This window comes from Geotrypetes seraphini, chromosome 3 (assembly GCF_902459505.1).
Source record: "Geotrypetes seraphini chromosome 3, aGeoSer1.1, whole genome shotgun sequence".
NCBI classification, from domain to species: Eukaryota; Metazoa; Chordata; class Amphibia; order Gymnophiona; family Dermophiidae; genus Geotrypetes; species Geotrypetes seraphini.
Genome location: NC_047086.1, coordinates 361,522,440 through 361,534,494, shown reverse-complemented (window position 1 = coordinate 361,534,494; position 12,055 = coordinate 361,522,440). Strand labels below are relative to the sequence as shown.

At 36.5% G+C, this 12,055-nt stretch overlaps 1 protein-coding gene across 3 annotated transcripts in view; it reads left to right on the top strand.

Annotated features, from left to right (window-relative positions):
- NVL (nuclear VCP like) overlaps positions 1-12,055 on the top strand; it is a 212,584-nt gene that overhangs the window by 76,819 nt on the left and 123,710 nt on the right. The window lies entirely within an intron of this gene.

Genomic DNA, 12,055 nt, shown 5'->3' with positions numbered 1-12,055 from the left:
TGCAGGAAGAGGCGGTCGGAGCGTACCACGAGTGATTTCCTGCGCTCCGGCTGCTCTCCTGCTGCCCTCTTCAGGCTTCCCCATTAAAAACCGTATTTGCGGTTGTAAAAGTCAGCAATGCACGGGGATCTTAGGCTCTCCCCTTAACACAATTTAAAGTGCTTTAAAGAGTTTGATGCAGGAAATGTTCAATGAATTTGTGTCCATTTCAAGACTTTTGAAACAAATGTGAGAAAGGGATTGGATTTGGCCTTTGTAAAATTTCCCATTCTGTTACTTAAACACAGGAGTCTGTTCGTTAAGTGGTCAATCCATGTTTGCAAAACTAAACTCAACTAAAACTTAACATTATATACCGGGTCTTCAACCAAAGGAAGCTTGATGTGGTTAGCAATAAATTTTAAAAAATAAAGTAGACTGAAATACAAGAGAGTTAGTTTTCAAAATGTTTAGCGAATAAAAAAGTTTTTAGAAGTTTATGGAATGGTTGGAAGGATCTGGGACACCTCAAAATTAGGGGAAATTCAATCACATCTTTCAGCTGCTCATCCCTCACCAGTGGAGTATAGTGCCCTCTTCAAGTTTTCCTTCTGCAAGTGAATTGAGAAGTTGTTTTCTGATCTGGTCTGCTTTTATTATTTGGGGGTATTTTTCTTCCATATTAGGAGGCTTTGGTGCCAGAGATTCCCATTTTTGGGGTATTCTGCCTGGGAAAGCACGCAGACTCTGAAAGGGTGGCCTCATCTCGCAGGGCAACCTGCAGGTGTACCTGTTGAGACAGCCTGCTTTGTGCATCTCAAGGCTCAGGTTCAGTTCCCCTTTGAGCCAGCTTGCCTTCTGATTTATCAGTCTAGAGCACAAACTGTAGGGCCCCTGTGTGAATCCCTTTGGTTTTCAGGGAGCTGCAATAGAGTAGACACGTCGGATGGTGTGAATAACATGAAGAAAGACCTGGCGAAGCTTGATAAATGGTCTGAAATTTGGCAGCTAAAATTTAATGCTAAGAAATGCAAGGTCATGCATTTGGGTTGCAAAAACCCAAGGGAATGGTACAGTTTAGGGGGTGAAGAACTTATGTGCATGACAGACCAGGACTTGGGTGTGATTGTATGTGATGATCTTGAGGTGGCCAAACAGGTTGAAAAGGTGACGGCGAAAGCTAGAAGGATGCTAGGTTGCATAGGGAGAGGTATGACTAGTAAGATAAAGGAGGTATTGATGCCTCTGGTGAGACCTCATTTAGAATATTGTGCACAATTCTGGAGGCCGCACCTTCAAAAAGATATAAAAAGGATGGAGTCGGTCCAGAGGAAGGCTACTAAAATGGCGTGTGACCTTCATTATAAGGCGTATGGGGACAAACTTTAAAATCTCAATCTGTATACTTTAGAGGAAAGGCGGGAGAGGGGAGATATGATAGAGATGTTTATTTTTTTTTTTCCATTATATTTTTATTTTCAAATTTCATAAAAAGTGTACAGAATAATAAAATACATTTGATATATGCATAGTATCACTTTTATATCTATCACATTGTATGTCTGAATTTGATTTTCCCCTTCACCCTCCCCCCACCCCTTCACCACTTTAATATAATATTTTCAAATTTTATAAAAATATATAACATAATAGAATACAATTAATACTTATTCATTAACATATTTATATCTAAAACAATATATTCTAGATAAATTTTATTCATTTTCCCTCCCCCCACCCTTCTATTATCCCTTAATCATTTGTTACATTTTGTATCATATATTATAATATATTATATATAAATTGTTTTCCTTACCCCCCCTATATGTGTGTCATAAGAAAATCTCTAAAAGAAGAAAGGAAGAAAAAGTATTCTATTATTTAATCATTACAGAATTTTGTCAATGGCCCCCATATTTTTATAAATTTATTATATGTTCCCTTTTGTATTGATATTGATCTTTCCATTTTAAAAACATGGCATATTGTATTCCACCAAAATGTGTAGTTTAGGTTGTTATAGTTTTTCCAATTGTTAGTTATATGTTGAATGGCAACCCCTGTCATAATTAATAAAAGTTTATTATTTTCTGGTGAAATTTGACTTTTTTTTCTCATCATTGTTCCAAATAAAATTGTATCATATGATATTGCAATATGATTTTCCATTAATTTATTAATTTGTGGCCAAATTGAATTCCAAAATATTTTAATATAAGGACAGTAGTATAATAAATGATCTAATGTCCCTGGTTCTAGATTACAGTGCCAGCATCTATTAGACTTAGAACTGTCTAGTTTTTGTAAACGAGTAGGGGTCCAAAAAGCTCTATGTAATAAAAAGAACCATGTTTGTCTCATAGATGCTGACATTGTACATCCCATTCTCCAAGACCAAATCAGTGGCCATTGAGATGCATTAATTTGATGTCCAATCTCAATGCTCCAAATGTCTCTTAGACCATTTTTTGGTTTTTTATTCAAATATCCAGATATTAATTTATACCACAATGCGGCTTGATGTCCCAGGAAGTCTGCTTTAAAGCATAAGAATTTTAAACTATATTGATTGTTTAATGATTTCCATTCAGGGAACCCAACCTGAATGGCCTGCTTCAATTGCAACCATTTAAAACTTTGTGTTTTATTAAGACCAAATCTATGTTGCAATTGTGAAAAATCCAGCAGTTTACCTTCTGAAATAATATCATCTAGAGATCTAATTCCTGCAATAATCCAGTTCTTCCAAAGGATTTGGGCTCCGCCTATTTTGATCTTGGAGTTTATCCATATGGATTGATTAGTTGATTTATATATTGGGATGGTTGTTAATTTATCTATAAATCTCAATGTTTTCCAAGTATCCATTATTATTTTATTTTCTCTGTATATTTTAGGTATATTAATACTTGGAAGATGAACTAAATTTAGGGGAAACATAAGGCGCCATTCCAAATATAACCAATCTGGTGCATTCTCTATAAGTTCTGGGAGGATCCAATACATACCCTGACGTAGAATATAGGCTTGATGGTACCTATAGAAATTTGGAAAATTTACCCCTCCCTCCTTAATTGATTTTTGTAAGGTTACTAAAGCTATTCTAGATGTTTTACCAAGCCAAAGAAATTTTGTTAAAATACTATTAAGTTTTTTATAAAAGGACCCCTGAAAATAAATAGGTATCATACTCATTTGGTAGCAAACCACAGGCAAGATCATCATTTTAATAGTTTGAACTCTCCCCCACCAAGATATATGTAGTGGATTCCATTGTTCACATAACTCCGTTACTTTTTTTAATACATATTTTTCATTTTCTTTTACAGTATCTTCAATTGTTTTTTTAACTTGAATGCCTAGATATTTAAATCCTTCTTCTTTCCATATGAATGGAAAAGTATCAAATAATCCTTTTACACAGTGAACATTCAAGGGTATAATTTCAGATTTATTCCAATTAATTTTATAACCTGAAAATTTGCCAAACTTATCAATTAATTTCAATAAAGAAGATAAGGTAGATTCTGGATTTCTCAAATAAAGCAAAATATCGTCAGCATAAGCCGAAATTTTATATTCCATATCTGAATATAGAATTCCTTGTATCTCCCTCGTTTGCTGTATTGCTAACAGTAAGGGTTCTAATACAATATCAAATAACAAAGGAGATAAAGGACAACCTTGTCTAACTCCCCTCTGCAATTGAAAACCATCCGATATCTTATTATTAATATTTAATCTTGCAATCGGGAAGCTATACAATGTTTTTACCATTTGTATAAATCCAGAACCTATACCAAACCATTCTAAAGCCTGATACATAAAATTCCATTCTACCCTATCAAATGCTTTCTCGGCATCTAATGAAACTGTGAATGCCGGTTCATCCATTTTTTTTGACAAGTTTAGCATGTGAAATAATAATCTAGAGTTATTGGAGGAATGTCTTTTAGCAACGAAACCCGTTTGATGCATATCTATAATATGTGGGAGAGCTTTGGCCAATCTCAAAGCCAAAATTTTCGCCAATAGTTTATTATCAACGTTTATCAAAGATATAGGCCTATAGTTCGAAACCAATGTAGGATCTTTATTTGGCTTAGGCAAAACAATTATTATTGATTCAGCCATAGTACCTTTTATATTACCTTTTATAAGTTGTGTCTGATATAATTTTAATAAATGTGGGGAGAGGATATTTTGAAATGTTTTATAAAATTCTACTGTGTAACCATCACCACCTGGAGCGGATCCAACTCTAAGAGATCTCAATGCTGTTTCTAATTCTTTTAATGATATAGGCTCTTCTAAACTTCGTTTTATATGATCAGGAATCTTAGGTCCATTTATTAGATCTAAAAATTTTTTTCCATCTTTTTGTTTCTCCAAATAAGGTTCAGAAGAATATAGATCCTTATAAAAATTTAAAAATTGTTTTAATATTATATTTGTTTGATTTGTTATTATGCCATTATCATCTTTAATTCCATTAATATTAGTTCTCCTTTTTTTTGCCTTAAGATAATTTGCTAATAATTTTCCCGCCTTATTAGAATTTCCATAATACATTGTTTGCTTGGAAAACAAATCTTTTCTTATCATTTTTGAAGTTAATTCGTTATATTTACCTTTTACTTTCAAAAGAGCTTGCAAAACTTCATATTCCCATTTGCTTATCAATTTAGCTTCTAATATTTTTATTTCTTTTTCTAATTCTATATGTTGTTTTTTAATTTGTTTCCTAATAAAAGCTGAATATGATATGATATTACCCCTGATAGTTGCTTTAAATGCATCCCATACATTTTCTATAGATGTATCTTCCACTAAATTTATTTGAAAGAATTCATTAATTTGTGTTTTAAGATTTTCCAAAAATTTGTCATCTACAAGCAATGCATTATCAAATCTCCAAAGAGGTCTATTATTTTCTAATTGATCTAATTGTAATTCTATCCATATTCCTGCATGATCCGAAATGATAATAGGATCAATGGAGGCTTTACTCACTTGTTGCACTTTATTTGTTGAAACGAAAATATAATCTATTCTTGAAAATGATTTATGAACCTGTGAACAAAATGAATACTCCTGATCATTAAAATGAAGAATACGCCATATATCTTTCAAATCACATGATCGAACTAAATTATCTAAACCTAAAGATTTAATATTTTTACCTGGTTTTTTATCCAATAATGGATCCATTACAGCATTAAAATCTCCAGCCACCACTAAATTAGAGGCAGCCAGTGGTAATAACATATTTTGTAGCTTTTTGAAAAATTCTGGTTGATTCGAATTAGGGGCATATATATTAAATAACGTCAGGGTATCATTTCCCATACCTATATCAATGTGTATCCATCTTCCATGTGGATCTGTATTTTTTACTTTTATATTGGCCATACATTTTTTGTTTATAAGGATTGCAACCCCTGCTTTTTTACCCACTGCTGGAGCAAAAAAACACTCTTTTATCCATCCACCTGATAATTTTTGTGATTCCTTCATATTAAGATGGGTCTCTTGCAGACAGTAAATATCTGCATTTTGTTTTTTTAAATATGTTAATATTTTTTCCCTTTTAATTACATGATTCAGGCCATTGACATTAATGGAATATATTTTAATAGACATTATATATTTTAATACCTTTCATTATCTTATTCTTCCTCTCCTCTTTCATATTTAATAACCAAAAAATTTTCCTCATGACACACATATTAAACCCTAATGAATCTCCCTTAATTATTCTATTGAATATTCTTCTTATCCCTCCCTTTCCCACCCAATTCATTGGCTGCTTAAGGATGCACATTGGAAATATAATCCTAACATTCTCCCCATTCCAGGCAATCAATATTCAATTGTTTAACAAATTTCCCTTCTATATATCTATATTGATCTTTTATATTCATTTAATCATTTTCCATAACATTTTATTAATGTATCAATTTTTTATTTAACAATGTGTTAATTTGTATTTCCTTAGTATTTTGATTTCAATATATAATTATTTTAAACTTGTATGCAGTGTATTATTTAATAATTTTCATATATTCTGTTCTTTCTTTCATATAATTATTATTGTCTTTTCTTTGTATTGTTTTCCTCCATTTCTTCAATATTTCGATATGTTGTATTTCCTAATTTTTCATAGAGTCTTCAAAACCTTTTTAATATATTTTGTTAATATATCATAGGTTCTGGTTTAGATAGAAACTCTTTTAGTTTTTCGGGATCCTCAAAATATAACGACTTGTCTCCAGATGACACTCTCATTTTCGCTGGATAGTATAGTCCATATTTAAATCCTTTTTCTTTGAGTAGTGGTCTCATATCTAGTAGTCTTTTCCTTTTAGATGCTGTGTTTTTGGCGAAATCTGGTAAAAACCATAATCTTGATCCTTTATAGTTTAAGTTTTTATCTTTTTTTGCAGCATTTAGTATCTCTAGTGCTTGCTGATATCTCAACATTTTGAAAATGATTGGTCTTGGTCTGTTTTTATTTTCTGAATTTTTTATTGGGATTCTATGTGCCCTTTCGATTTCGATTGTTTGTTTCAAGTCTAATTGTAGAATTTTTGGAATTAAATTTTCAAGGAAAAGGATAGTATTTTTCCCCTCTAGATTTTCTTGTATTCCAAAGAGTTTGATGTTCTTTCTTCTTCCTCTATTCTCGTAATCCTCCAGTTGATCTTTTAATTTGTTTAATTCCAGGTTGTCGTTTTTACATCTTTTTGATTCACATTCTATAATTTCCATTTTTGATTCTAATTCAGTTGTTCTTTTGTCGTTAACTTCCATTTGTCTATGTATATTTAAAATTTCTTCTTTCATATCAGACATATTAGTAATAGTTTCTTTCAACATTTGTTTGATTTGTTTTAATTCTTCCATGACTTCAGCTTTGCTTAATGTGTCTGATTCTTCAATAGGAAGTGGTATCTTGCTAGGTGTTATTTGTTCTTGTTTCTGTCTTTTTGCAGATGTACCTGTCTCATTTTTGTTTTGTCTAGTACTTGCCATTTTATTGTTCACTTTTCCTTAGTTATTATTATTTCTTGTATTTAAATCTTTTATATTTGATATTTTTAGGTTTTTTTTTTTTTTTTTTTTTTTTTTTTTAATCTCTTTTCTTCCAAGATTTTGTTATATCTTTGAAATAGAAAGTTTTCTTTGTAAGTTCTTTTCTTTTTCCTTTACCTATGTTTTCCTCACTTTCAGTTTTTCAATGTTGTAGGGGAACTTTTTTTTTTTTTCTCTCCTCTTACAAGCCCAATCGCAGCTCTGATTAAGGAGAGCAACCCTTTATTAGAGTTATTTTTCAATTTTGATCAGCTTTAAGCAATTTTCTTCTGTTTTTTCTCAGCGTCTCTCAATTCCTCAATATCTTGCTGTTTCAGTTTTTTAGAGGTCCGTTGAATATTTTTTTTTCCCGTGTCTCCTCTCTCACAAGCCCAATCGCAGCTTTGCAAGAGGAAATTGATATTGAATTCAGTATTTGTTTTTTATAAGTAAGCTGACATTTATTTGTCTTCAGTGCTAAGGCACCCAATTTTTAAGAGAAATGTAAGTCCTTCTCTCTCTCAATTTTTTTTTTTTTTTTTTTTAATCCCCTTTTTTGTCAAAGAAAAAAAAATTGGTCAGAACACAAATTCCTTTTTTCAATCAATACTGATCTTTCATTTGTAATTTGCTGGTTTCAACACTGCATTCAATTTCAATGAAACTGCCAAAATCACAACTGGTTTTCTGTATTCCCGTTTATTGTCAGCACTTATCCCATTTCAACTGCCGCATTCTTTTTCTCAGTTTTCAAATCAGCAAATGATATAATCACACTTTCTTAAAATTTTTATGACCTTCAGTATCATCAGTTTGTTTTTGCTGACATTTCTTTTCCCTTTTTATAAGTTATCTTGCTTACTGCTGCGCCGATTTAGCGCCAAGGGAAGACAATAAAAGTATCAATTAATCTCTCAGGCTCCGACTCAGCGCTTCAAACCGCCGCAACTCAGGGATCTAGTTAACAACGGTTTCACAATGGAATCCGTCCCTTTTTCAATATTAATCAGTTACTAATTTTTTACAGCTCTTCTCACTTTTATGTCATATCACCACACAGAAAGACCGGTAAAAATTAGTAGCCTTACTTTTCTCCTTCGCTTCAGATCTTTTCTGCGTTTTTTTTTTTTTTTTTTTTTTTGTCAGGAAATGTTTTCAAATTATCTTTTGTTTATATTAAAGATATTATCTTTAGTAATTGATTTATGTTATAACAGTTTTCGCCGATCTTATCACTTCCCTTGTTCACTTACTTCAGGATTTATCCCCCTCAGCGGGCACAAGTTTTTGTTCAAACCGTCAGCTTCCTGTCACCAGTGCCTCTCCGCTCTAGTCCCCCGATGTCTTCGCTTCAGCGCTAAAACTTTTAAGTTTCAGAGGAGGACTTTATCCAATCTGCCAACTCTTCTCTCTTTTATTTCTTCTTTCTTTAATCCAACGTCTCGCCGTCTCACCGATGAGGGAGAAAAAACCGGCAAATCTCTCTTTGGTTTCTCTTGCTCAGTTCTTGTCTTCGTTTCTTCAGGAAAATGTTATATATAGATTTTCAATAGTTTCTGCTTCAATTGTGAGTATTTTCAATTGAAATAATTAATATTGGGATATTTTTATTTTATGTCAGTTGCCCATTTGGAGAGGAGCGTCGAGATCACACTTCCATTCTGTGCTCGCGTTAAGCCACGCCCCCATGATAGAGATGTTTAAATACCTACGTAATGTAAGTGCGCATGAGTCTAGTCTCTTTCATTTAAAAGTAAATTTGCAGTGGCATACCTAGGATATGTGACACCCAAGACCAATAATTTTTTTAAATCCCCCAATATAAAAATAATATTTTTAGTAATTTTATTAATTTATTTATTGTTATATCCCGTCCTCCATAGAGAGCTCAGAACAGATTACAATTTAACATTCACAGTTACAACCTCTCCAACCCCATACCAGCGCTGTGGCATAAACAAAAAAGATTTTTCCTCTCTGTTAAAGTTCTAGCTTATGCTTGCTGTCTAACACCAGCTCTGGCAGGATACACATTCCAAATCTGACATATGTATTTTCTACCTTTTGTTGTCTGGTCATTTTATTATTCAAATCATGTTGGTCCCAGGCTCTGGTTTTTTTTTTTTTTTGTCTTCTGTTAATTCGTTCACCAGGGTCTCATGCCCATTTGATGTTTTCTTCTTTCTTCGTTCTCACATTCATCTTCCATTTCTGTACCTTCCCTTACATTGCCATAGCCAACATTTCTGTTTCTTTCCCACTGTCTACCATCTCTCTCTCTTTTTCTTGCTTTTACTGCCTTGTGCCCTGGGTCAAACCTCTCTATTCCTCTCCATGCAGCATCTTTTCCATCCTCCCCTACATTATCATGTACAACATTTCTTTCTCTCTCCCCATTCACCATGTCTCCCTGCCCTCTACCCTAGGTCCAACATTTTTCCTTCTCTCTTCTCCATGCATATCTCCCTCCCCTCCGCCATATGCCAGATTTCTCCCTCTCACCCCTTTCTACCTCTTTGTTGCATCTCTCTTCCTCTTCTCCAGCCCATGCCAACAATTCTTCCTATCTCCTTTCCCCCGTGTGCGGCAGCTTTCCATCTCCCCCTCCATTCCCCCTGTGTAGCAGTTTTCCATCCCTTCCTCCTATCCCACTTGCAGCACCAATGGACCTGACCAACTCCAAATTCCTCCCCCCTCCCCCCCGAGATTTGACATTCCTTCGGGCCTCCAACAGCAGCAGTGGTGGTGGCCAGCCGTTAGAAGCAATGCCAAACTGGCTGTTTGCGGCCTGCTCTGCTAGGGCTTCTCTCTGCCATCTCATCAGTGGTGTCATAGGTGATGTGGCAGAGGGAAGACCTTGGCAGCTGGGCCACAAGAAGTCTGTTCAGAGTTCTTCCTCCAAATGCCAGCCACCGCTGCTGCTGCTGCTTTAGAAGGCAGGCCTGGAGGTAAGTGAGTTCTCTTTTTCTTGGCAGCCTTAACTCGCTGCTCTGTCAGCATCGGGCCTTCCTCTCTATTGGTCCTGCCTAATTCCTGCTTCTGCGAAGGCAAGACCTGACAGAGAGTAAAACCTGATGCCAGCAGAACAGTGAAGTTCCCAGACCATGACGCTGACCTCGGGAGCACCCCTCATGGTCTGCACCCGGGGCGGACCGCCCCCTCTCGCCCCCTCACTGCTCTGGGGGAACTCTTAGCCCCCCTAGATCTGGCAGAGGTGTACCTTCATATTCCTATTTTTCCAGGCCACTGGAAATACTTGAGATTCGATGTCCAGTTTGCGGCTCTACCTTTTGGGTTGGCAATGGCCTTATGCACCTTCACCAAGGTGATGGTGGTGGTAGCAGCTCATCTCCGCAGGATGGGGATACAAGTACACTCATACCTGGACGATTAGCTGATCAGAGCGCCATCAAGGTGGGAAGTTGAGCAGACAGTACAAGTTGTGGATCCAGGCTAGATAGTCAACTTTAAGAAGAGTCATCTAGAGCCAACCCAATGTTTGGAGTATTTAGGAGTCTGCTTCAACATGGAGAAAGCCTCGTTTTTCTTCCCGAGCCACATAAACAGAAACTCAGGAAAAAGATTGTAGAGCTCTTAGCAATACCGAATCCCATGGCTTAACATTATCTCCAGGTACTGGACTCAATGTCTGCCACCCTGGAAGTAACTCCCTGGGCAAAGGTGCATATGCACTCTCTCCAGGATTCCCTGCTCTCCAGGTGATCCACCCAGCCTCATTCCCTCCAGCTGCAGCTTCTCTGGTGGCTTCAGAGCTACTTATCAAAGGGCATGTCCCTCCGAATCTCCTCATGATTTGCAGAACAAACACCGGCCTGTTTGGCTTGGGGGGCCATTGTGGTGGTCATCCAGTACAGTGCCAATGGATCTTCCCTTAGAGAAAGTGGTCCATAAATCATCTGGAACTTCAAGCCATTTGTCTAGCATTGAGGATATTGGAGAATCACCTGGAAGGAAAGGCAGTCAGAGTGTTCTCAAGCAATGCTACTACAGTAGCTTATGTGAACAGACAGGGAGGTACCAGAAGTGCTTCATTAAGTCTGGAGGCCCAGCTGTTGTTAGGTGGGCGGAATCTCATCTTCAGGTGCTTTCCGCAGCCCATGTAGTAGGAGTGGAAAATGTACAAGCCAACTTTCTCATCCAGAAGACTCTAAAACCAGGGGAGTGGTCAATGTCCCAAACTACGTTTGGCCTCATTGTCAAGCGTTGGGGAAGACCGGCAAGGGACTTGATGGCTTCAGGCAAGAAAGCAAAGGCGAATCGCTTCTATAGCCGAAGAGACGAACTGGGAAGTGCAAAGTTGGATGTATTGGTTCAGCCCTGGCTGGAAGAGAGATTCCTATATGTTTTTCCACCTTGGCCCATGGTGGGCCGGGTCATCCACAGAATCACAAATCACTCGGGACTTGTGATCTTGGTAGCTCCAGATTGGCCTCACTAGCCTTGTTATGCAGACTTCATTAGCTTAAGTTTCCTCATAATATATAAAATCTTCCTCCATAAAATTAGAAATTTGATCTTCAGATGTAAGAGAAGAGTCTAAAACTATACTCAGATCTTTAAACTTTTTATCTACTTGCAGGGTAGTACCTGATTGTAGAGTAAGAAATGAAGGAACAGAAGAGAGTCTGGAACTGGAATACTCCTGTCAGTTGGATGAACATCTAATATAATAAAATGGTAGGACGCGCATGCGCACTAAAAAAATCGTGTTCCCTGGTCCCGTCGCAGAAACACGAGTGCGCATGCGCGCCTACGTCACCACAGCCTGCTCTCCACCTCGCGCCGCTACAGGCCCCACACTCGCAACTCACACATCCGCTGCAGCCTAGCAACTCCGACCACAACCTTCCCCCCTCAACCGCCTAGGAGCTGCGGCGGGGGCTTTCAAAACAGAATATGATTACCATGTTTCTTTAGGCAGCCCCGGTTGTTTACTTGGATTCAATGTCAGCATTAGGGTTCGCCGGCCGCCAGCCGTGAG